This window comes from Harpegnathos saltator, unplaced genomic scaffold (genome assembly GCF_003227715.2).
Source record: "Harpegnathos saltator strain DR-91 unplaced genomic scaffold, Hsal_v8.6 scaffold765, whole genome shotgun sequence".
In the NCBI taxonomy this organism is placed as follows: Eukaryota; Metazoa; Arthropoda; class Insecta; order Hymenoptera; family Formicidae; genus Harpegnathos; species Harpegnathos saltator.
This window is the reverse complement of record NW_020230610.1, coordinates 541,276-564,369: the sequence shown is the minus strand read 5'-3', so window position 1 is coordinate 564,369 and position 23,094 is coordinate 541,276. Positions and strand designations below refer to the sequence as shown.

The following is a 23,094-nucleotide window of genomic DNA, read 5'->3' as shown; positions in this document are numbered from 1 at the left end:
AAATTATTCTGTAATTTATAAAAATTAAAAACTTTGTCAGCGGCAACAATGAGTTTATATGTATCTTCTCGTGGATAATGTAAATATCCACAGCTTTTTCTTTCTATGAATGTAGACTTCATAACTGTACATTAAAAAGATAAAGACATGTTTCGCAAGTAATCTTTTTTAATAATTTAATAATTAAACTTCCTTAAACTACTTGACGACATGTTTGCCACTTTTTCGGTTGTAATATCTCCTGGATATCTTATTAAACATTTATCATTTGACGCCACAATATTGGTTTTTGTTGAATATGTCATATCATCTTGTGTTTGTCCTTGATGAGAACCAATTGTTGATTCATCTTCCATCAATACTTCAGAAGATGCATTATTGTTTTCGTTACAGTGTATACTTTCTGTTATGCTATTAACAATTTTTTTTTATTTGTATAAAGTTTGTATGAAAGTTTGTATGAAAGTGGTATTATTATAGTTTAAATGTATTAACAATTTTAGTAATATTACCTTAAATTAGAAACATGTGGAAATATAGATGATACAGATCCTTCGTACAAGCGTAACTATGACAATCCAGTTTTGTACATACAGGTTTCATTAAAATGTTCTTGACATACAGTGCTATTTGTTTTTATGGCCACATTTTTCAATGCTTTCACCCATTTTGTACGATGTTCCAGATTTTTTGGAAATCTAAAAATATTAATAAAGATTTAAACTATTCTAGTAATATATTTGTTTCATATGATATTCTCATACATGTCTAAACACATGAAATTGTACAAACATTACTTTTAATTGCCGTATTATTATTGCAATCTCATGTGTTTATATGTATACACATATTATACGACACTGCTTTCTTACTTTATTTAAAAATTAACCATTTAATAAGTTATTGTTGTAATGTAACATGAGAGAGACTTACGCAAATAAAGCCACATGCTTCCTGTCTTTTTCTCTTTATGAATAGAATTATTGCACCAATGGACAACACAGTATTTCATTTTTATTTATTATTTTCTTGTTTGTAATTGCCGTGTTATTATATATCTTATATGGTATAATATATAGCTACTAGATACGTCTACTTTGTTATCATTCGTTATGCTCAACGAGTTCCATCATTTGCCGTGTTTGGTACTGGCGGCGCTGCAGATGTTTGTAGACACTTATTGCGTGGAAAAGTAAGCTGCTAGCAGTCCATAGTTATATAGTCAAAGGTCGTAACAGTGACCGCGTTGCCGGGGGGTCCCTCCATCACGGAGGTGATGGCTAAAGCCAGGCTTCAGGTCGACCTGCAGGAGGTCGGCCTGGAGCCTGGCAGCTTCAAGATAAAAAGGGCCAGAAATGAGGGAGTAATCCTGGAGGTCCCTGGCCAGGACGGTCAGAGTAAAGCCGACCGCCTGGCTAGGGATCTCCATGTCTTGTGTGGGGACGCAGTGGTCTCCAGGCCGACGAGGAGGACGGAGCTCCGCCTCGTCGGACAGGAGGACTCTGTGACCAAACTGATGGTCAGGGTCGCGATATTGAAAGCCACAGGCTGTCCACCGATCTCCAGGTCGGTGAGATCAGGAGCTCGTCCGGGGGACTAGAGGGGTTTGGATCCGGTGCCCGCTGACACCGGCCCAAAAACTGGCGGCAGCCGGGGGTCTGATAGTCGGTTGGGGACGGGCGCAGATACGGACACTGGAGGACCGGCCCCTCCAGTGTTATAAGTGCTTGCACTTTGGTCACATGGCAGCGACCTGCCAGACCGATAATGGTCTGGCAGGCCGCTGCTTTAGGTGCGGAGGGGCCGGTCACGTGGCACAGGGGTGCACCGCGGCGGTGCGGTGCCCCCTGTGCGACAAAGAGAGGAGGGAAGCCGGCCACCGAATGGGTGGCCGAGCCTGTAGGGCGGTTCCCCGGACTGTCCCGAGAGGGGGGTACCTCCTCCTCGAAAGAGGAGGAGAAAGAAGAAGAAGGCGGCACGCGGGGGGGCTGCGGCTGATGTCCGGCAGCAGCCTCCAGGCGATGCCGCCGAAATGGCGATACAACCGGTCGCTGGCCCAAGCAGGACCGATGGGGAAGGGATGGGGGCGACGGAGGCTGGAGCGATCCAGCCTCCGCCGCCCACGGATCAGGTAGGGCCTGGGGTGGGTGGAGCGTCGGCCGCTCCAACTGCGCTGGACCCTCCTCCGGCGGTTAGGCCGGAGGGGGTTTCCGAGGCGATGATGACGATGGAGGTCGAGGCCTCAGTCTCCCTCCTAGCGGAGGCGGGGTGGGAGGAGTGGGGGGGGGCAATGAGCACGAGTAGTTCTCCCCACCCACTCCCTCACCCTAGGTCCATGGGATCTGCCGGTGCGGTAGTGGCCTCGAAGTGCTAGAGGCCCCCGCACCGGGACCCATGGGCCAGGTAGGAGCAGTCAGGGGTGGGCCGACCCCTTGTGGGAACACCCCTGACCGCGCTAGGAGGGTTAGCCTCCCGCCAAGGGTGAGACCCCCGAATCCGATTTTGGTGCGGAGGAGGAGGGAGCCCTGGGGGGGAAGACCCACCCCACGTGGGGTGGGTGCTGTAGGGTCCCCCTCGGTTCTTCACCGGGGGGGGGTTGGGGGGTCCCATTCGGACCCCCACACACCTTTTCTTCTGCGGATGGTCGCCACCTTGTCGTGGTGCAGAAGCTTGATGGCCACAATGATCCAAGGGGATGGACTCGACTTGGAATCTCAGGATTCCAAGTTCAAGGGTGAACCGAGGAGAGTGGCTACTAAAAGCGACCAACACATGCTTGAAGATGGGCAGCTGCCTCTTGAAGCATTAAGGGACTAGAGGGCTGCTCTCGAGCGGCACGAAGGACTCTGCAGCGCGGACGTTTGGGCTCGTTAGCCTCGCCTTTGGGAGGCAACCGAACAAGGGAAGGACACCCATAAAAACCCGTGGCGATGAGGGCACCCGTTAGCCTATTTTCCAGGCACCCAATGAGGGGACGGAAAACCCATTGTAAAAACCCGGGTATCGGACTCGTTAGTCTGGGAGGTTTCCAGACAATCCGACGAGGAGAAGGAAAACCCACTGCAAAAACCCGGGCTAGTGGGCTCATCAGCCTTGAGCAACCTATTCCGGAGATTGGAAACTCTGTTATCAAATTCGGAAGGCTCGAGAGCTTGACTTCGTGGGCAAACAACCTAAGTGAAGGGGAAGAAGAACTCCAATACCAAACCCTGGCATCGGGCTCGTTAGTCTGGGAGGTTGCCAGACAATCCGACGAGGGGAAGGAAAACCCACTATAAAAACCCGGGTTAGTGGGCTCGTTAGCCTCGTGCAACCTATTCCGGAGATTGGCAACTCCGTTATCAAACCCGGGCGAGGGCTCGAGGGCTTGTCTACGTGGACAAGCAACCTATTGCTAGGGGAGGAAGAACCCCAATACCAAACCCGGGTGTGCAGCTCGTTAGCCTGAAGGCATCTGCACCGGAGAGAAAACTCCGCACAAACCGGGCGTTCGGGCTCGTGAGTCTGGCGGTCCGGACATCCGAAACGGAGAGAAAACTCCGATCAAACCGGGCGTTCGGGCTCGTGAGTCTGGCTGTCCAGACATCTGAACTAGAGGGAAGGAAGAACCTTGACTAATAAATCCGAGCGTGCGGCTCGTTAGCTTAGGGCATCAGCACCGGAGAGAAAACTCCGCATAAACCGGGCATTCGGGCTCGTGAGTCTGGCAGTCCAGACATCCGAAACGGAGAGAAAACTTCGAACCAAACCGGGCGTTCAGGCTCGCGAGTCTGGCAGACCAGACACCTGAACTAGAGGGAAGGAAGAACCCTGACTAATAAACCCGGGCGATCGGGCCCGTGAGTCTATTTTTCCAAGACATCCGAACAAGGGGAAAGAAAACCCAATGTAAAAATCGAGGGATGGAAAACCCACGAAAACCCGGGTATCGGACTCGTTAGTTTGGGAGGTTGCCAAACAACCCGACGAGGGAAAGGACACCCACTGTAAAAACCCGGGCTAGTGGGCTCGTTAGCCTTGTGCAACCTATTCCGGAGATTGGAAACTCCGATATCAAACCCGGGCGAGAGCTCGAGAGCTTGACTTCGTGGGCAAGCAATCTATTATTAGGGGAGAAAGAACCCCAATGCTAAATCCGGGCGATCGGGCTCGTTACGCTGGAGAAGACAGCTAACCGAACCAGGGGAAGGAAACCCAACGTAAAAACCCGGGCGTGTGGGCTCGACAGCCTTCGGGCAACCACAACAGAGAACAAATCTGACAATAACCGGGCGTTCGGGCTCGTGAGTCTGGCAGTCCAGGCAGCCGATACTAGGGGAGGAAGAACCCCGAATAATAAACCAGGGCGATTGGGCCTGTTAGTCTGTTTAACAGACACCAAACGAGGGGCAGGAAAACCCAAAGTAAAAACCCGGGAGTTTGGGCTCGGTAGCAGCATGGCAACCAAACCAGAGAGGAAAACTCCGATTAAAACCGGTCGGGCGTTTGGACTCGTTAGTTCCGGGGCGGTGTTTAGGACTCGCCAAGCCTCGGGGCGACCAAACCGGAGAGGCAACTTCGTGAACAAACCGGTTGGGTGCTCGGACTTGTGAGACTGGTTTCCCTGTCCACCGAGGAAGAAGGAAGAACCTCAAAGAACAAATCCGGGGAGGTGGCCTCGTTAGTCTAGTGAGACAGCCGAGCGTATGAAGTCCACAAGGCAAAGTTCATGTGGTCTAATTCCTCTACATGAGCGCTGCCGAATGGCAACACCCGGTGGAGCGCGTGGCGAACCCCGCGGGTCCCGGTTCTGTCGTCGGTGGGGGTCTTTTGGGTGCCGGGGGGCGGAGAATAGTCGGCAACGGTGGGCTTGCACTCACTGATCCGTTAGGACGAAGTCCCGCGGCGCCTGGGGGGGTCGCTCGGCGGCGGGGGCGGGGGTGCTCTCGGGAGACGGGGCGGGCTCCTCCTGGGTGTAGGATGGCTAGCCATCCAGAATGAATGTGTGTGTGGGGGGGTGGGGACCGGAGGGGGCTGGAGACGCCTATCCTCGATGGGATGGGGCTGTAACGGTGGTGGATGGGGCCACCTTCGTCACAGTGCCGGAGAGGATAAGCGTGACGAATGAACCAGCTTAGGTCGCCTCTGAAGGGGGGTTTTTCTGGGTGCTGGGTGGGTATCCCTTGAGGAAACTTGGGGGATGCATTTATCGGTGTCCCAGTCTTACTCCCATGGAAAGGAGTTGGCCGGCTGTTACGGGCGTATGGGTCGTGGAGGTATGCCGCCGGTAGAGACGGTGCTGCTGCGTCGCCCCGCGTGGGCTGGGCGGGCGGAGGTAGGGCGGCCGACCTTCCAGGTCAGGCTGTCTGGCCTCTGCTGGCCCGGCGTGTGTGGGGCGGCAATGTGGCGCCGATGACGGTGACGAAACCTCCTGTATGCACTACTGCAGGGCTGGGAGACTCCCGCAGCTGGCGTCCCCTGCGCCTCGACCGGCCCTGAAAAGGGTGCATGCGGACAATACTGTGACCGGAATCAGTTCGACCAGCGCGTGCCAAAAATGTCATGACAATTACGGTGCCTGGATTGCGGGCGAGATGGATGAAGTTCACCACTCACCATTTAGCATGTAACCAAGGGCACAACATCCGGTGTCCGGGAAATCTGGAGCATACAGTCGGGGGTTGTCCGTCCGAAATGGAGTACCCCGGTGTTCGACGGCTGGAGATAGTCGGCAACGGGGAACCCGCAGGTGGCGGGCGACCTGATCCGTCAGGCAAAAGCCGCCGGGCATTGGGGCCCATTTCGGAGTGGATGGCCGACGACTGTGCCAGGTTACTGGGCATTAGGTGGGGAAGGGGACCAGAAAGAGTCTCCTTTTCCCCCCCGTGGGCGCCACCTTGACGTGATGGTGGGGCTTGTGTGCCTTCATGATGTACAGAGCTGTGCCGGCGGGGGTTTCGACCCCTGGCAGGTTCTACCATGCCGGAGAGATCTATACTGAGAGGCCAGACTAAGAGCGTCCTTATTCACTCTCGGAGGGGCAGCTGCCTCCGAGTTTCATACAGGGACCGGAGGACCGTACTTATACGATCCAAAGGACCCTACAACGCGGACAGAACGGGCTCGTGAGCCGGGTGAAGGCAACCGTTCTAGGGGAACGAAAACCCTGATTGCAAATCCGTACTTGTCAGGACGTATAACCTGACACAATTGCGAGGGGCCAGGGTGCTTCGGCACTCTGGTACAGGGGGCTCGGGCATCCCCGGCAGACCCTAGCCTACACCGTAACCCTAGGTCATGTCTCTGGGGCCGGGAGTCTTGCCTTAATTGGCCAGACCGCGAGGCGGGTCTTCTATAAAACACCACGTAATCCTACGGTTGAGGCATGCCACGCTTATGGGATGAATGGCAGGTGCGTGACCTATCGCTAGTGGTTCCTCACCCTGGGCACCTGGCGAACCCAGGGGACAAGCTAGCCTTACCCCGGGTAATGCGGGGGCTCTACCCGGGGTCGACGCCCACTTCCTGCCGCACTCGTGGGAACAGAATGAAGATTTCCATTTTAAAAACAAAAAACTCCGAGCTTTCGGGCTCAAAGTCCCGTATGGACGGGTGTAGCAACCCGTCCGAGGACTCACCACTCTCTTCGGAGAGTGATTTTTATAAGGAAGGGAAAGGGGGTTTAGAGGTGGTAGGAAATCTACCGGCAGGTGCCACCTCCCCGCCCCCTGGGGAGGAAGAGCAGGCAGGCCCCAGTGGAATAGCCGCTGGGGTGCTGCCTAAAAGCGAGTGTCGACCACCACCCTCGGGGAAGCATCCCTCCGACCGTGGAGATGGCGCGGTGAGCTCGCCGGGTAGGTCTATGCGAGCGGCCACCCAACGTGGGATCTGCAAACCTCAGGGGCCTGGGGGTCCTAGTCCGGCACTGGCTACCACCAAACCCGGTCCCCTCAGTTCAAAAAGGGGAAAGGACGTTCCCTAAGAACGAGGAGGAGGAGCAGCAGCAGACTGGGAGCCGAGAGGTGGGGACCTCGAGGCCTGTGAGGGCTGAAGGGACGCCGGAGCGGACCACCGCTGGTCCGATGGTCCTCTCCGACGTCCTGCTCTCACAGGGATCGAGAATCCCCATATCCCGACTGAGGGAAGGACAGAGGAAGAGGGCCAAGGAGCTGGTGAGCTCCAACGGCAGCAGCAGCAGCGGCTCATGCACCATCACCGCCGGCCCAGCGCTTGAGCAGGTACAGAGGGGACGCGGTAGGCCCGTAGTTACTGGCAAGGGCGTAGGGATTAGGGAGAGGAAGAAGGCGGAAAAAGAGAAGAAAGAGGCGGAAAGTGCCAGACTAGAAAAGGAGATACAGGCCATTCTAGATGCTGGCATATTCCGGTCCCTGGGAGATAGGAGGCCGATGGAAGAGGTCTTCCGAGACAACGCCGCGAAAGGGCTGCTGAGAGAAGCTAAGGTGAGTGAGCTGGCCTCGGAGGTAGGTCGCGCCCTGGGCACGATTCGTATGGTCTCACGAAGGTCTAACTCCCAAGTTTAACTCCCAACTCTTCGTGGGAGCACTGAATCGTGTCGTAGGGATCTCCGAGGCCGTGCTCACCACCCTAATGGCCAGGGTAGCCAGCAGGGAAAAGGAAGGGGACATCACCCTGGCCGAAAAAGAGGCAGAAGAACTCCGCATGGAGCTGAAAAAGGTAAGGGTGGAGAATAGGCGGCTAGCTGGAATCGACGAAGCGACAAGTCGCTTCGTCGATTCCTATGGCTCCTCCGGCGGTTGCCTCTTCTCCACCAGCTTCGTCAGTAGGCCGCAGGAGACCGACCTATGCGGAGCTGACGGGAGGATCGTCGTCGGTTGCGATGAGCGAGGAAGGGGAAAGGAATAGGGAGGAGAGGGAGAGGAGAATGATGAAGGTAAGGAAGAAGAGGAGGAGGATGGCCTCTTCCTCCACTCCCGCCTCCATCGGGGCAGCGGGAAAGGAAGGGGGAGGGTCGGACATCCCATCATTGGATGATAATATGGAGGAGTTGAACGACCCCCCCCCCACAAATGAAAAGATGAAAGGAGCGGAGAAGGAGCTGGACGCCGACATGGAGGCCCGGTTCCCGGACTGTAGCTGCAGGGCGGAGGTTAACCGGCTCAAAGCCGTAGTCGACCGCCTTGCAGCTGCCGGTCCGGGAGACGGGGCAGCTATGGCGGTGGGGGCTTCGGCACCCATCCTCCCCGTAGGACCAGGGAAGGAAAAGAAAGGGAAGGCCTCTCCCAAGGAAGAACGGACAGTCTCCAAGGTGCCCAAAGGACAGGGGAAAAAGGAGAGGAAGAAGGAGAGCAAAAAGAGGAAGAAGGCCAGGGCCAAATTAATGAAAGAAGAAGAGGAGAAGAGGACCCGGGAAGGAGGAAGGAGCATTGCTGCCAAGGACCTCCTGGAGGCAGGATGGGATCCGACCGAGAAGGCTCTACTGAAGGCGCTTCTGCCCAGCCAAGGACCAAAGGAGACATGGTCCTAGGTGGTTGGGCGGAAGGAGCTGCAGAGGAGGAAGAAGGAGGAGATGAGGACGAACGGGCCGGCCGGCCCGGTGGCCCCCGCTCCAAAGGCCAGACCTGGAGGAAAGGGGGCAGCAGCAGCGGGACGGGGCAGGCCCAAACAAAACCCGCCGCGCTCGGCGGCCGTCACGGTGATATGCCTCGAGGGTGAATATCACAGATTCATGGTGGAGGCCAGGCGCCGCATCATCCCGGCGGACCTGGGGATATGAACATCCCTGAAGGTCCGCTGGGCCCTGAGCGGGGCTCTGTTGATTGAGGTGCCTGGCCTTAACGTCGGGGCATCCGCCGACCGGCTTGCGGAGTAGCTCCGCAAGCTGGCGGCGGAAATGGGCCCCGGTTTTCGCATCCAGAGACCGGTGAAGGTCGCAGCACTGCGACTAGCCGGCCTGGATGCGATAACCGGGGCCGATGAGGTGACGGCCCGCGCTGGTGGATGTTCGCCCGGGGAAATATCCCTCCCGGGAGTGATGAACATCACCCAGCGGCGAACGGGCGCAATTGTGATGCGGTGTCCGCTGGCGGTGGCCGCGAAAGTCACCGCCGCGGAACGGGTCCACGTTGAGTGGACCCGGGCCGGGGTGACGGCGCTGCCCGCTCGCGCAGTGTTGTGCTTCCGGTGCTTGCAACCGGGGCATGTACGCGAGCGATGCACCAGCGCCGTCGACCGCAGCGACCTATGTTATCGCTGCGGTACCCCCAGCCACCGCGCCGGGGGGTGTCAGCGGGCGGTGAACTGCCCCGTCTGTGCAGAGGCGGGCAGGCCCTCCGGTCATAAGATCGGAGGGCCGGCCTGTGCCCCCCCCCAGGAACGAAGAAGAAGAAGAAGAGAGGAAAGAAGGAGCGAGGACCGGAGGGAGTGGGAGGTGCACAGGCGACGGGAGCCCGAGACGTCGCCGGGTTACCAGCCTAACCTACACCGGAGCAGCCAAGGGAGGGGAGCGAGTCCCCTTCCCCAAAGAGGAACCCTGAGGAGAGAACGAGCGGTGGTGAAACACCGGCTCTCACCCCAGCGGGAACCACGGAGGACCAACTGCTCATCCAATTCGACTGAGAGCCGGAGACGACACCGGGCCTGGAAGGATGGAGGGAGGAGCCACCAACAGCAGTTGGGAGGAAAAGGAAGGGGAGAGAGGACCCGGACCCGGAACTGGACCTTTTGACTGGGGACGTGCAACACGAAAGACCAGTCACAGAGGAGGGACAAAGTTCCAAGGTGAGGAGGGTGAAGCCTACGGGCCCACCCCCAACGACCGTAGAAGGAGGGGAGATGGAGGGAACGCCACCCCCATCTCCCCATTCAGCCGATTCCTCCTCATATTCCCGAGAGGAAGGAGTCGCAGAGGTAGCGACCCCCCGCCACTCCGCGGAGGTACTTGCAGAAGGGGCCACCATGGCCGAAGTCCCCCCCGGGGAATCCAAGACGGCTCAGCCGTCGGAAGATGACCAGGGGGAGACTGAAGTAGGCAGCCCAGAGGAGGCGTGCAAGGTTTAGCCTTCATACCACGCCGGGCCCTACAGGCCAACGTCGGCCGCGGCGCCCGGGCTCAGGACCTCTGTATGCAGTGGATGACTGAGCTGGGCGCCGGGCTGGCGGTGGTCACCGAGCCGACCTGGATCCCGCCGACCTGGTTCGCAGCGCGAACTGGTTCGGCGGTCCGGACGGCTCGGTGGCCTTGGTGGCAAACCCTGCGACGGGGACCCCACTCTGTACATTCAGGGAATCGGGGCTCTCGTACATGGCAGTCGATTGGGGGCCTGTTACTGTAGTGGGGATATATCTTCCCTACCGCAGAAACAGAGCCGGTCTCGGTTGTCCTGCCTCGATTAAGGCGGTCCTGGACGGGGTCGGGGAGTTGGTGCGAAGGTGCCATCCTCGACCAGTCATAATTGCCGGGGACTTCAATGCCTACTCGGAAGGGTGGGGCTCTAGTCCCCGGCAGCGGGACCGCCGGGGGAACACCGTGATCGGCTGGGCGGAGGGACTGGGTCTCGTTCTGATGAACGAGGGCTCAAAGAGCACCTGCATGCGGCCGGGGGGGGCGGAGGCGGAGGCAGAGGGGGAAACACTGTCTGATCACAGACATATAGTGTGGACCCTCCGCCTCCCCAAACCCGAGCAGGTGCTCATCCGCTGCCCAGGGGAGAGGGAGCTCCTTCTCCCCAAGAGATGGGCCCTCAATCGGCTAGACGCGGACAGGTTTTGGGCGGCTGTCCTTATGGCATCCTGGCACCTGGGAGAGGTGCCAGGAGGGCGGGACCCCGACCCCTGTAAAGGGGCCGGGGAAATAGTGGGCATTGTGACGTTGTGCTGCGACGTCGCGATGCCCCGATCTCGCCCCCGTCACTGCCGGGCCACGTATTGGTGGAGCGAGGAGCTACGGCGGCTCCGGTGCTCCGCCAAGCTGCCAGAAGGCAGCTGACACGGGCCCAGCGGGAAGACGGGGATGCCGCAGGGGCAAAAAGGGATTACCTCAATGCGAGGGAATCCCTAAAAGTCGCCATCGCCGAGGCAAAGCGAGCGGCCTGAGAGCAACTAGTGAGCTCCCTGGACGACGATCTGTGGGGACGCCCTTATAAAAGGGTGATTGGGAAGATTCGCCCTTGGGCGTCCCCACCGACCGAACAGTTGGACCACCAGGCCCTCAATGGGCTCCTGGATGCCCTCTTTCCGAGGGCAGAAGGGGGCCCACCCAGGATTCCTCCCCCAGAAATGGGGGAGGGAGACTGGGACGAGGGCCTGGAGGTCAGTCCGGAGGAGCTCGCTGGGGCCAGGAAGAGGCTCGGGGTCAAGGGCAAGGCCCCTGGCTCCGACGGGATTTCTGGCCGCGTCTGGGCCCTCGCATTCGGCGAGGGAAATCTGTTCGCGGCCACCCGCAAGGTACTGAACGGGTGCCTCAGGGAGGGGGTATTCCCCCCAGAGTGGAGGAGGGCCAAACTGGTCCTCCTCCCCAAGGAGGGCAAAGCACCCGGCAGTGCGTCGACCTATAGGCCGATATGCCTGCTGGACGAGGCGGGTAAGTTGCTTGAACGCATCATTGCCGACCGCCTCGTCCAGCACCTGTCCTCGGAGGGGCCGAACCTCCACGATCGCCAATATACCCACCGGTTCAGACCCGGGAGATCAACGGGACGCAATCCAGTGTCTCCGGGGCCTGACCCAGGCGGTCGTGGAGAGGAACGGCGGAGTGTTGCTGGCAGTATCCTTAGATATAAGGAACGCCTTTAACACCTTGCCGTGGCCGGAGATAGGACGGGTACTCGGGCATCACGGTGTGCCCACTTATCTTCGGCGTATCCTCTCGGCCTACTTCGGGGGCAGGGACCTCGCCTTCCCAGTGGAGGGTGGGGTCCAAGGCCGGCACACAATGGAACGCGGTGTTCCACAGGGGTCCGTCTTGGGCCCCCTGCTGTGGAACATCGCGTTCGACCGGGTGTTGAGAACTCCGCTCCCCCCGGGCTGCCACGTCATCTGCTATGCGGATGACACATTAGTGGCGGCCGGGGGGGAGAGCTGGGGGAAGTCCGCCTCCGAGCGGAGGCGGCACTGGTATCGGTGGTGGGCTCCATAAAGGACCTGGGCCTATCGGTGGCGCCTCAGAAGACCGAAGCTGTATACTTTTACGGCAGAGGTCGAGGGGTGCCTCCGGAGACTCAGGTCCTTGTGGATGGCGTCCACGTCCGCGTCGGGCCGACGATGAAGTATCTCGGCCTGACGCTGGACAGTCGCTGGAGTTTCAGGCCTCACTTTGGGAACCTGGCCCCCAGGGTGCGCAAGGCGGGCCTGGCGGTCGCCAGCCTCATGCGCGCCCAAGTGGGCCCAGGATGGATGGCACGCCGCCTGTATGTCACGGCTGCGCTCTCGATCGCCCTATACGGGGCATCCATATGGGCGCCCAGCCTCTTGGTCTGCCGAAGGGGAAACGCTCCCTTCGGCAGGCCTTGAGGCAAGTATTAATCAGGGCGATTCGAGGGTATCGGACCGTGTCATACATGGCGGCGACCACCCTGACCGGCGTCCCTCCCGTGGAGCTCCTTGCTGAGGAGAGGTCGATCCTCTATTGGCGGGTGAAGGAGCTCCGCGGGGAGGGGGCTCTAACGGCCAGGGATTTGAAGGGCCTGAAGCTCCAGGCCAGGGGCCGGAACCTTCGGAAGTGGAAGGACGAATTGTCCGACCCGAAGGTGTCCGGTCCCACAACAGCCGCGGCTGTCCACCCCTGCCTGTCTGAAATGACGGGCAGAAGGGGACGTGGAATGACATTCCACCTGGTGCAGATGCTGACCGGGCATGGCTGCTTCGGTCGGTATCTGCACCGGATACGAAAGGAGCCCACCACTCGATGTCACCACTGCCCCATCCTCGAGGACACGGCGCACCACACCCTGCCCGCATGCTCCGCATGGGACGGGGAGCGCTGGGTCCTCGAGGGGGCGGTTAGGTGCCGAAGGGGGGAACTCTCGCTCCCGCGCATGATCATGGCCATGTGCGGGAGCGAGGAAGTGTGGGACACAGCGGCCTCCTTCTGCAGGGAGACCATCTCGCAGAAGGAGGCCAGAAGGGGGAATCGGTAGCGGACCCGAGGTGGCGTCGGCCGAGGAGGACCTGCCTGTCCACAGGGACTGGACAGAGACTCCTCGGCCGCCTCGGGCCCGCCTCCGTCCGGACAGGTAGGACAAGGCGGAGTGGTGTCCCGGTTGGGGGCCGGGCCCACTCCCCCAAAACCCTCCCTCCTTGACTAGCAAGGAGGGGGGTAAGGAGGAGGGGTGGATGTCCCCTTCCTCCTAATAGGTGATACCAGAAGGCCAACCGGTGGGGCAACCCACCGGGGACCGCGCCCTGGACTCCATCTGTGGGACAGGGCGCGGTACGTTGATGAGCGCGGGGCTCCCGGAGAGCCCTGGGGCCGGGGGGTTGGGGAGGGAATGCGGGAGCAGTCTCCTAACTCCCCACCCAACGGCCCGACAGGTAGACATCCCGCAGGGGTTTTAGTCGGTAAGAGTCCGACATAACCCCCTCCCCCACAAGGGGAAGGGGTATCCACGATGGATTTCTCCTGCGTTACCAAAAAAAAGAAAAAAAAAAGGTTGAAGTAAGATTCACCCTGCATAGGTGACTTCAGGTTGAATCACGTTAACACCTGCTTTTTTAACCCATTTTCTACTGATTAGATGAAAATTGGACAAAAGAACATGGGGTCGGATCCGACCCCAACTTATTAGATACGTCTGAAAATCTATCTTGTCCGTAGAGGGTTAATAACCTTAAAACAATTGTTTTACTTTATATATTTTATTTGGAAACAATATTTATTAATAACGGTTTTGTGTTAAATATTTAAATTAATAGTATTTAAAATATTATCTATAATATTTGTGTACTATTATTTTAGAGAATATCACCAAGTAATTAATCACAGTATTCCACATATAGTGCAATACGTATATATGGCATTCAACCAACAATAGAAGGAAAGTGTCTTCAATCACATTGGGTTAGTTTTTTCACCTTTTATTAGTAATTATTGAAATTATCTTAAACTATATATATAATATATTTTTACAGATTTAATTCAAATATACATTTCATTGTCAAGAACTATACTTGTGTTTATACTGGTATATTTAAACTTATATGTATGTAATGCTAATATTTGATTATATATACAGGGTGTTTGATAGCTGATCATGCAGACGAAAGTTGGAGATAGATTAGGTGTAGCCGAGAAGAAAAGGCATGTACCATAATGTCAAATTGGCAATAGTTATCGAGTTATTAATTAAAACATGTGAGCCAACGAGCGCGTAGAGAGCGGAGAGCGGCCGCAGTAGGCACGAAGAAATTTGATACAGGCGGAGTCAGTGAATGACGGTAGGCAAGCGCGCGCGGCGAGGGCTACGTAAGCGACAAGAGGCGATCGTGCACGATGAGGAGCGAGCGAGTGCGAACGACGAGGAGCGAGCGAGTGCGAACGACGAGGAGCGAGCGAGCGCGCGCAGCGAGCTATAAGAAAAAAATGTCATTGCGCCGACCCGTCTTTTCAGAGGCGATAGGAAAGTGATGTGCTATCATTTCCACACCACCTTGCGGTAGATAGCTTGGTGCGTTTTTTTATAGTGGTTTCCCGGTAGGCCTAATCCACTCTTACAATCTAATGTAAGAATTGTTCGAAGTGCCATCCTCTCTCTCGTATGCAGAGTTCGGCCCTTCATATAATATTGCGCGTCGCATGGCGTGCCATGTCCGGCGTAATGGTATCGAAGGCTTCAATAATAGCTTCACGTACCTCGTTTTCTGTATCATGACGCTGGTGCTCGATTAGACTTTTTATATGATCCCATATAAAAAAGTCTAATATATTTAAATCTGACGACCGTGCCGGCCAGATGATTGGATCACCACGACCCATCCACCTGTCCGGAAATTGCGCGTTTAGTACCTCCCGTACTTCGCGACAAAAATGAGCCGGTGCTCCGTCATGTTGATAAATCAACTGTGCTCGTATGTTTAACGGCACACTTGCGAGAAGTACTGGCAACTCGTTCTCTAAGAATTGTTTATAAATTCTGCCAGTTGAACACGGCGGGAGGAAATGTGGACCGATCTGGAAATAACAAACAAAAAAATGTTTCACTTGAACAGTAGGAAAAATTATTTTCTTTCCACTTACCACTTGATTCCCAATTATTCTCGCCCATACGTTGATGGACCAACGATATTGAAATCCGCCTTCACGGACGACGTGCGGATTTTCATCGGACCAATATAAATTATTGCGACAATTAAGTACGCCGTTTGGTGTAAATGTTGTTTCGTCGGTCCACAAAATAATACCCGGGAACGTGTCATTCTGCCGACATTGCGCGAGGAACCCTGATTATATTTTTCAATGATTATTATATTCTCAAATTACCGCGAATATGAAAAGTTAATGACAATACCTTCGCAAAAGTATATCCGTTGTTCCAAATCCCGCGGTAACAGTTGTTGCACCCGCTGGTAATGGTACGGATGCAACTGATCTTCATGTAAAGTGCGATGTACGTTGTATTGCGATAAATTTAGTTCGCGCGCCGCACGACGCACGCTGTTTCCGGGGTTTTCATAGAAGGCGTCGAGAATCCTTTCCTCGTCTTGAAGACGACGCACTGGCATATGTGGCGAATTATGCACTAAACACCCCGTTTCACGTAATCTTTGCACAACACGGAAAATTGATCTGTCGGATAATGTGCACGCCCGAGAAATTGCTCCGTGTATATTCGAGCCGCGATGCGTGCATTTCGACCTGTTAGCCCGTAGGCCACTATCATATCCGTGTATTCTTGTGAAGTATATCGCATTGTCGGTTTGTCACTATGCGAGAACTATACGTGACTGCACAAAAAGACCTCGTGTTCACGAATCTCGGCAGAAACAATTGACGTTCGAAATATCTAAAGTCAATTGTTTCTGCCGCCTTTTTCGAAATACGCTTGTCGCAGCTCGAATATACATGGTGAGGCTTCTAACTCTAGTAATTTCCCGGACGTGCACATTATCCAAGACATCAAACAATTTTCCGTGTTGTGCAAAGATTGCGTGAAACGAGGTGCATAATGCGCCAGATATGCCAGTGCGTGTTCAAGACGAGGAAAGGATTCTCGACGCCTTCTACGAAAACCCCGGAAACAGCGTGCGTCGTGCGGCGCGCGAACTTAATTTATCGCAATACAACGTGCATCGCACTTTACATGAAGATCAGTTGCATCCGTACCATTACCAGCGGATGCAACAGCTGTTACCGCGGGATTTGGAACAACGGATATACTTTTGCAAAAGTATTGTCATTAACTTTTCATATTCGCGGTAATTTGAGAATATAATAATCATTGAAAAATATAATCAGGGTTCTTCGCGCAATGTCGGCAGAATGATACGTTTCCGGATATTATTTTGTGGACCGACGAAGCAACATTTACACCAAACGGCGTACTTAATTGTCGCAATAATTTATATTGGTCCGATGAAAATCCGCACGTCGTCCGTGAAGGCGGATTTCAATATCGTTGGTCCATCAACGTACGGGCGAGAATAATTGGGAATCAAGTGGTAAGTGGAAAAAAAATAATTTTTCCTACTGTTCAAGTGAAACACTTTTTTGTTTGTTATTTCCAGATCGGTCCACATTTCCTCCCGCCGCGTTTAACTGGCAGAATTTATAAACAATTCTTAGAGAACGAGTTGCCAGTACATCTCGCAAATGTGCCGTTAAACATACGAGCACAGTTGATTTATCAACATGACGGAGCACCGGCTCATTTTTGTCGCGAAGTACGGGAGGTACTAAACGCGCAATTTCCGGACAAGTGGATGGGTCGTGGTGATCCAATCATCTGGCCGGCACGGTCGTCAGATTTAAATGTATTAGACTTTTTTATATGGGATCATATAAAAAGTCTAATCGAGCACCAGCGTCATGGTACAGAAAACGAGGTACGTGAAGCTATTATTGAGGCCTTCGATACCATTACGCCGGACATGGCACGCCGTGCGACGCGCAATATTATACGAAGGGCCGAACTCTGCATACGAGAGAGAGGATGGCACTTCGAACAATTCTTACATTAGATTGTAAGAGTGGATTAGGCCTACCGGGAAACCACTATAAAAAAACGCACCAAGCTATCTACCGCAAGGTGGTGTGGAAATGATAGCACTTCCTATCGCCTCTGAAAAGACGGATCGGCGCAATGACATATTTTTGTCTTATAGCTCGCTGCGCGCGCTCGCTCGCTCCTCGTCATTCGCACTCGCTCGCTCCTCATCATGCACGATCGCCTCTTGTCGCTTACGTAGCCCTCGCCGCGCGCGCTTGCCTACCGTCATTCACTGACTCCGCCTGTATCAAATTTCTTCGTGCTTACTGCGGCCGCCCTCCGCTCTCTACGCGCTCGTTGGCTCACATGTTTTAATTAATAACTCGATAACTATTGCCAATTTGACATTACGGTACATGACTTTTCTTCTCGGCTACACCCAATCTATCTCCAACTTTCCTCTGCATGATCAGCTATCAAACACCCTATATAACTGTGATCAATATGTCTGACGCATCAAAACGTAAAGTATCTGCTCCAAAATTATATTTTTCAAAACGTCATATTAGGAGAATTGTTAAAGATGAAACTAACATTGATATAGCAGGATTAAGTACACAAATCACTAATCAGTCACTACTAATAGATCTATTAAAGATAATTGTTTAGATAACATTATTGATATAAATATTAATGCGTTTAATGAAGATGTCATTGGTGAAACACGTAATGCTGAAATTGAAATTTCTGAAAACGAAAATTATTATGTACAAGATCAAAATGATATTAACACTGACATACAAATGGACCATAATCATGATAGTGATATTGACAATCCTAAAACAGAAAGTAATAACAGAGCTCACAATGATGATGATGATGATGATGATGATAAATTAATAATAAATTTAAAAATGATATAGCCATATGGGCTTTATCATATAATATTAATCATAACGCATGTAATTCATTGCTAAAAATTTTGCAGCAGTATACTGCATGTAACTTCCCAGAAGATATACGAACATTACTACGAACTCCACGACAAGTTGATGTAATAAGTGCATGTGGCGGGGAATATTTTTATACCGCTTTGAGTAATGTAATTAAACAAATGTTTTTAAAATCTGGAGAGAAATATATAAATTTACTTATAAACATAGATGGTCTTCCTCTGTCAAAGTCGTCACATGCTTCATTATGGCCTATTTTATGTTCAAATTCAATAAATAAAGATGTGTATCTTGTTGGTGCATTTTTTGGAGATAAAAGACCACAAGATTCTAATACTTTTCTATAACCTCTAGTAAATGATTTAATTTCTTTAAACAATGGTTATATTTATGATAATAATGTGATTAAATTAAATTATATGGTTTGATATGTGATGCACCAGCAAAATCCTTTGTTTTGTATACAAAAGGTCATACCGGATTCTACAGTTGCACAAAATGTACAATTAAAGGAATATATTTAAATGGTAGAATTTGCTTCCCAAATACATCATCATATTCTTTGAGAACTGACGATTTAATTTGCTATTAATGGTTACAAGAATTTTCAGACTGGTTATTCTATTATAAATAATATTCCTGGCTTTTTACCTAATAACAAACACGCCATTAGACTACATGCATCTTCTATGTTTGGGAGTTGTTAAGAAATTAATACTTTTATGGTTAAAAGGACCGCTTTCTATACGTCTGAGTCCAAGATCGATCAAAAGAATATCCTATTTGTTAATTCTACTTAGAAATAATACATCAAGTGATTTTGTTAGGAAGCCAAGATGCATTGAAGAAGTTAAACAATGGAAAGCTGTCGAATTCAGAAATTTTCTGTTATATACTCGTCCTATAGTTTTGAAATATTCATTGACAATGCGACGTAATTTCTGCTCGCCGTCGGCAAACTGCCGTCGGTCCACGCGCCCCGGCCGTTCGCACTTGCACCAAAGTGGTTGGGCGCCAGGTGCAGCGGGCTGCACCGATCACCAACACGAAACGACACACCACCAAAGGGCCGAGACACGCGAATTCGACGGGACCGGTAGTTCCTCGGTATTTAGAGTCGGTAGACGGGAGGGTTCGATCGGGAATCCGGGAAGTGACCGGGAAAACACAAGAATAGCAATGCGCGTTTCGATTATCTCACTTTTTATTATTTCGGGAATCGGAACGGTCCGACCCCTCGATACGGTACACTCCGCTGGGTGCTCTTGCGAATTCGAGATTTGCTCTTCGCCGACAACTAAATCGAGACACGGTACGCACGGGACACCGAAATAGTAAAACAAGTGGACGGTCTTACACAGTCGGGAACCTCCCGGCGGCGTGGTCCTTCGCTTTCCTTCCACAGCTCGCTCCTACGCCACGTAGCCACCCCCGGTAACTCCCTGGGCGCGTGGAACTCCACCAAAACTTCTCCTCTCGCTCCCGGCAAACGATATCCTTTTCGTTCGTTATCGGCACGATACTCCTTTCCTTAGTGATATATGCGATACTCCAAGCGATACTTTTCCCGTATTAGCCGACAACAGACTAACTATCCCAGAGATAAGAGAGAGCGAAAACGGAAGTTCGCTCTTTTATTTTCTCCCAAAAACAGTGTCGCTCCTTTCTTCATTGTTGTGTCTCGCTACACTTCTCTCCCCGTTCCTCGTTTTATCTCCCAATACGGGAATCCTTCCGCGGATCTTTGTTATCGATCCGCGGAACGGGTCTCGGTCTCACTCTCGCGCGTTCTCTCTCTCGCTCGCGCTCCCGCTGTCGTTTCGCCTAGGCCGGCTTTGTTTCGCCTGCGATCACGCTTCGAGCACGGGAGTGACGATAGCTTCGCTGGATATTCCTACGGGCCTGTGGACAACGGAAACGGCAGCGAGAATCTTTTAAGGCGATACGGGAGTCGGCAATAATAGAGAGAAGGAGGAGCATTCACCTGAGGTGGCGGTCCGGGCGATGGGTGACGTCCTCTTCTTTCCTCTGGCTCTTTCGGTCTGGATGGGCGGCGCAGGAGGTCCAGGGGCACAAAGCTCGGGGACGCGGGACCGTCACACCTGCGCGCTCCTATCACTAATACCAATTAATACGGGGGGGGGGGCAATGCGGCTCCTCTCCCCCGCAATTCTCGCGCGATACTCTTCCCCCCCCGCAAACCTCGCGTAAGGACCGAGGGTTCGCACTGTGACGGGCGCCTTCACGGCCGCCACATCACAACAAATAACCTGTATCATCATTTTCTTACGCTTCATGTAGCTACCACAATTCTTGTTCGTTCAGATTTGTGTAAACTAGAGTTAATTAATTATGCTCAGGCTTTACTATAAAATTTTGTCTCATCATTTCAAATATTGTATGGTAAAAAATATATATCACATAATGTCCACAACCTATTACATTTATGTTCCGATGTGAGAATATATGGTCCGTTAGATAATTTCAGTGCCTTTCGTTTTGAGAACTACATGATGTCCATTAAAAGATTATTAAAAAAGAAGGAAAAACCATTGCAACAATTGATGAAGAGATATAATGAAAAAGAAAATATCGATTTTCTGTTATCAAAACCTAAATCCAATATAATATAGCCAATTTATTTTCATTAAAATATTTGCATAACAATGGACCAATATCTCCAGATTGTATTAATTTTCAATCACAATATCTACATTTATTTACTAAAAAATTTAACATTGATTGCAAAAGTAATAATAATAGTAATAGTTGTTGTCTTTTAAGAAACGGGTGTTATATTGTTGTTTTAAACATTGTGAAAAAAAATGAAGATATTTTCGTTATTGGTAAAAAACTTACATATGTAAATAATGTTTATGAAGTACATTGTAAATCTAGCGAATTTGGTATAAAAGTAATGATGATTAATAGTGATGAAATGTTTTCTTATCCAATTACAGATGTGCTTGGTAAAGCATGGAAAATTCCGTTGGCAAATAAGCCCAACACATTTGCAATATTTCCTTTAAATCATATAATATAGTAACATGTACACCCCTGAACATCGATTCGTCCTATCCTACACTTAGAAAGGCAAGCCCAAAAGATGCTCACCCTGTTGCATGTAGGGAAATGATATAAGTAAAGAGTCACATACCATAAAAATCTTATTGTGAAAAATATGGTACAAGGATTGTATTCATATTTAATCATTTTACAATACTGTATACGATACAATTTACGGTATATAGCTTTTTACGTATATGATTATTCTACATAGAAGAGAATGAACATTTTTTTGGCTTATCTTTCTACATCTAGGATGGAATGAATCATTGTCGAGACACCGGTATTGATCTCTTGACACTTACTACATCTATGGTCATTAGAAATTGACTGATTGTCGAAGACTTTATAGTGTCAGATTTACAGATCCTAGCTCCTTTTAGGTATAGGTGTCGCTTTTTCAATTATCTATAGTCATAGTTTACGAATACATATAATTAGCAACAATTCAAAATAAATAATAATCCTATGTCTGGTAAGTGTCAAGAGATCAATGTCGGACTCTGTCCATAAATGTATTTTGTTAGGGATATATAATGCGTTACACATGTTTTAAATACTTTATAATGTTCACTCAGTTTTTTGCGTTCTCAAAATATTTATTAAACAAACATATAATGCATTATATACATATTTTTATACCTCAATAGACACTCAATAGAAGTATTTTTAACCTTTAAGAACAATGAATAACAAGGCATATATAATTGTGGAATTCTACGATGGACTACAAATAATACCTGCATCGTGGTACAATGCAGATAAAAAATCAAGTATTTGGCCTGCTCATTTAAAAAGTAAATTCCGGATAAACAAAGCTATAGTGACGAGAGAGATGCCAAAAAATAATATTGAATGGGACGAATTAGCAGTTAAGAGGATTTTTAGCACAGCTGGTAAAAATTAATTGTTATATTCTGAAATTACACAGTAGAAAAAGAAACATTCGTATTTAATTTGTTTCCATCACTGTAGTACACATGTTATAAGTTATTATTAGTATGAATCATAATTTATACATAACTTATTAATACATAACTTCGTTTTCAATTTTACAGATACTTACGAAGAAGGAATAGAAAAACTAGTCCTTGCGGAAGACATATCTAATATAGATATGTCTTCTGACGAATTAAGAGAACAGAATTAAGAGAACAGAATAAAAAAAGAAGATGAAAGCTCAAATACCTATATCATCTTCTTCAGACGAAGATGCATGTATAGATAAAAACGAAAACAATAGGCTCAGACAAACTTTTGCCAAATTTATGCCTGCTTATCCACAAATTGGAGACTTTGTATCATCTAATAAAAAATTGCATATTCAAAACTCGATTAAAACCAATCCAACAAATATATTACGCCAAGCAAGTACTTCCTGTGCAATGAGTGGAAGCGGTGAGTAGTAACTATAATTCATGAAGACTATATAATGTTAATATCAAAAGTAATTGGTAATGCTTTTGCTCTTCAGATAGAACTCTTAACTCTGAATGTTTTCCGAAGAACATTAAAGATTCTACAGATAAATCTCATGGAGATAGCGACACCGAAAACCGTTTTACATATGGTATGTATAAGGTCCCTGGCTAATCGCTGTTTCTATCTTTGTTTGACGTCAGAAGCGAGGAATCGCATGTCAAAAATAACTGCAAACTACAGCTAAATAAAAATATGTATCCATAAAACGACATTTGTGATCGATTCGGCAAACTTGTAAAATGCTCCGAATATATTTCTTTTGCTATGAAAATCAGTAAATATCCGTAAAATTTACATAACAGAAATCATGAGAAAAGATAGGTTAAAAGGTAAGTTTGTTATCCCAATTATGTAATGGTTACTTATTGATTTTCATAGCAAAAGAAAAGTGTTGGGAGCATTTTACAAGTTTACCGAATAGATAACAGGTGTCGTTTTATGAATATATCTTTTTATTTAGCCGTGGTTGGCAGGAATTTTTGACATGCGATTTC

General features: G+C 50.6%; 1 long non-coding RNA gene and 1 pseudogene across 1 annotated transcript; one reads left to right on the top strand and one right to left on the bottom strand.

The window, feature by feature from the left end:
- Window positions 1–137: 137 nt before the first annotated feature.
- LOC112590252 (uncharacterized) lies at window positions 138–953 on the bottom strand. Its single transcript, XR_003114079.1, has 3 exons — window positions 934–953; window positions 513–698; window positions 138–411 (listed from the first exon to the last, which is right to left on the bottom strand). It is a non-coding gene; the product is annotated as an uncharacterized LOC112590252 (long non-coding RNA).
- Window positions 954–21,803: 20,850 nt separating this feature from the next.
- LOC109503857 (uncharacterized) lies at window positions 21,804–22,711 on the top strand (annotated as a pseudogene).
- Window positions 22,712–23,094: the final 383 nt, after the last annotated feature.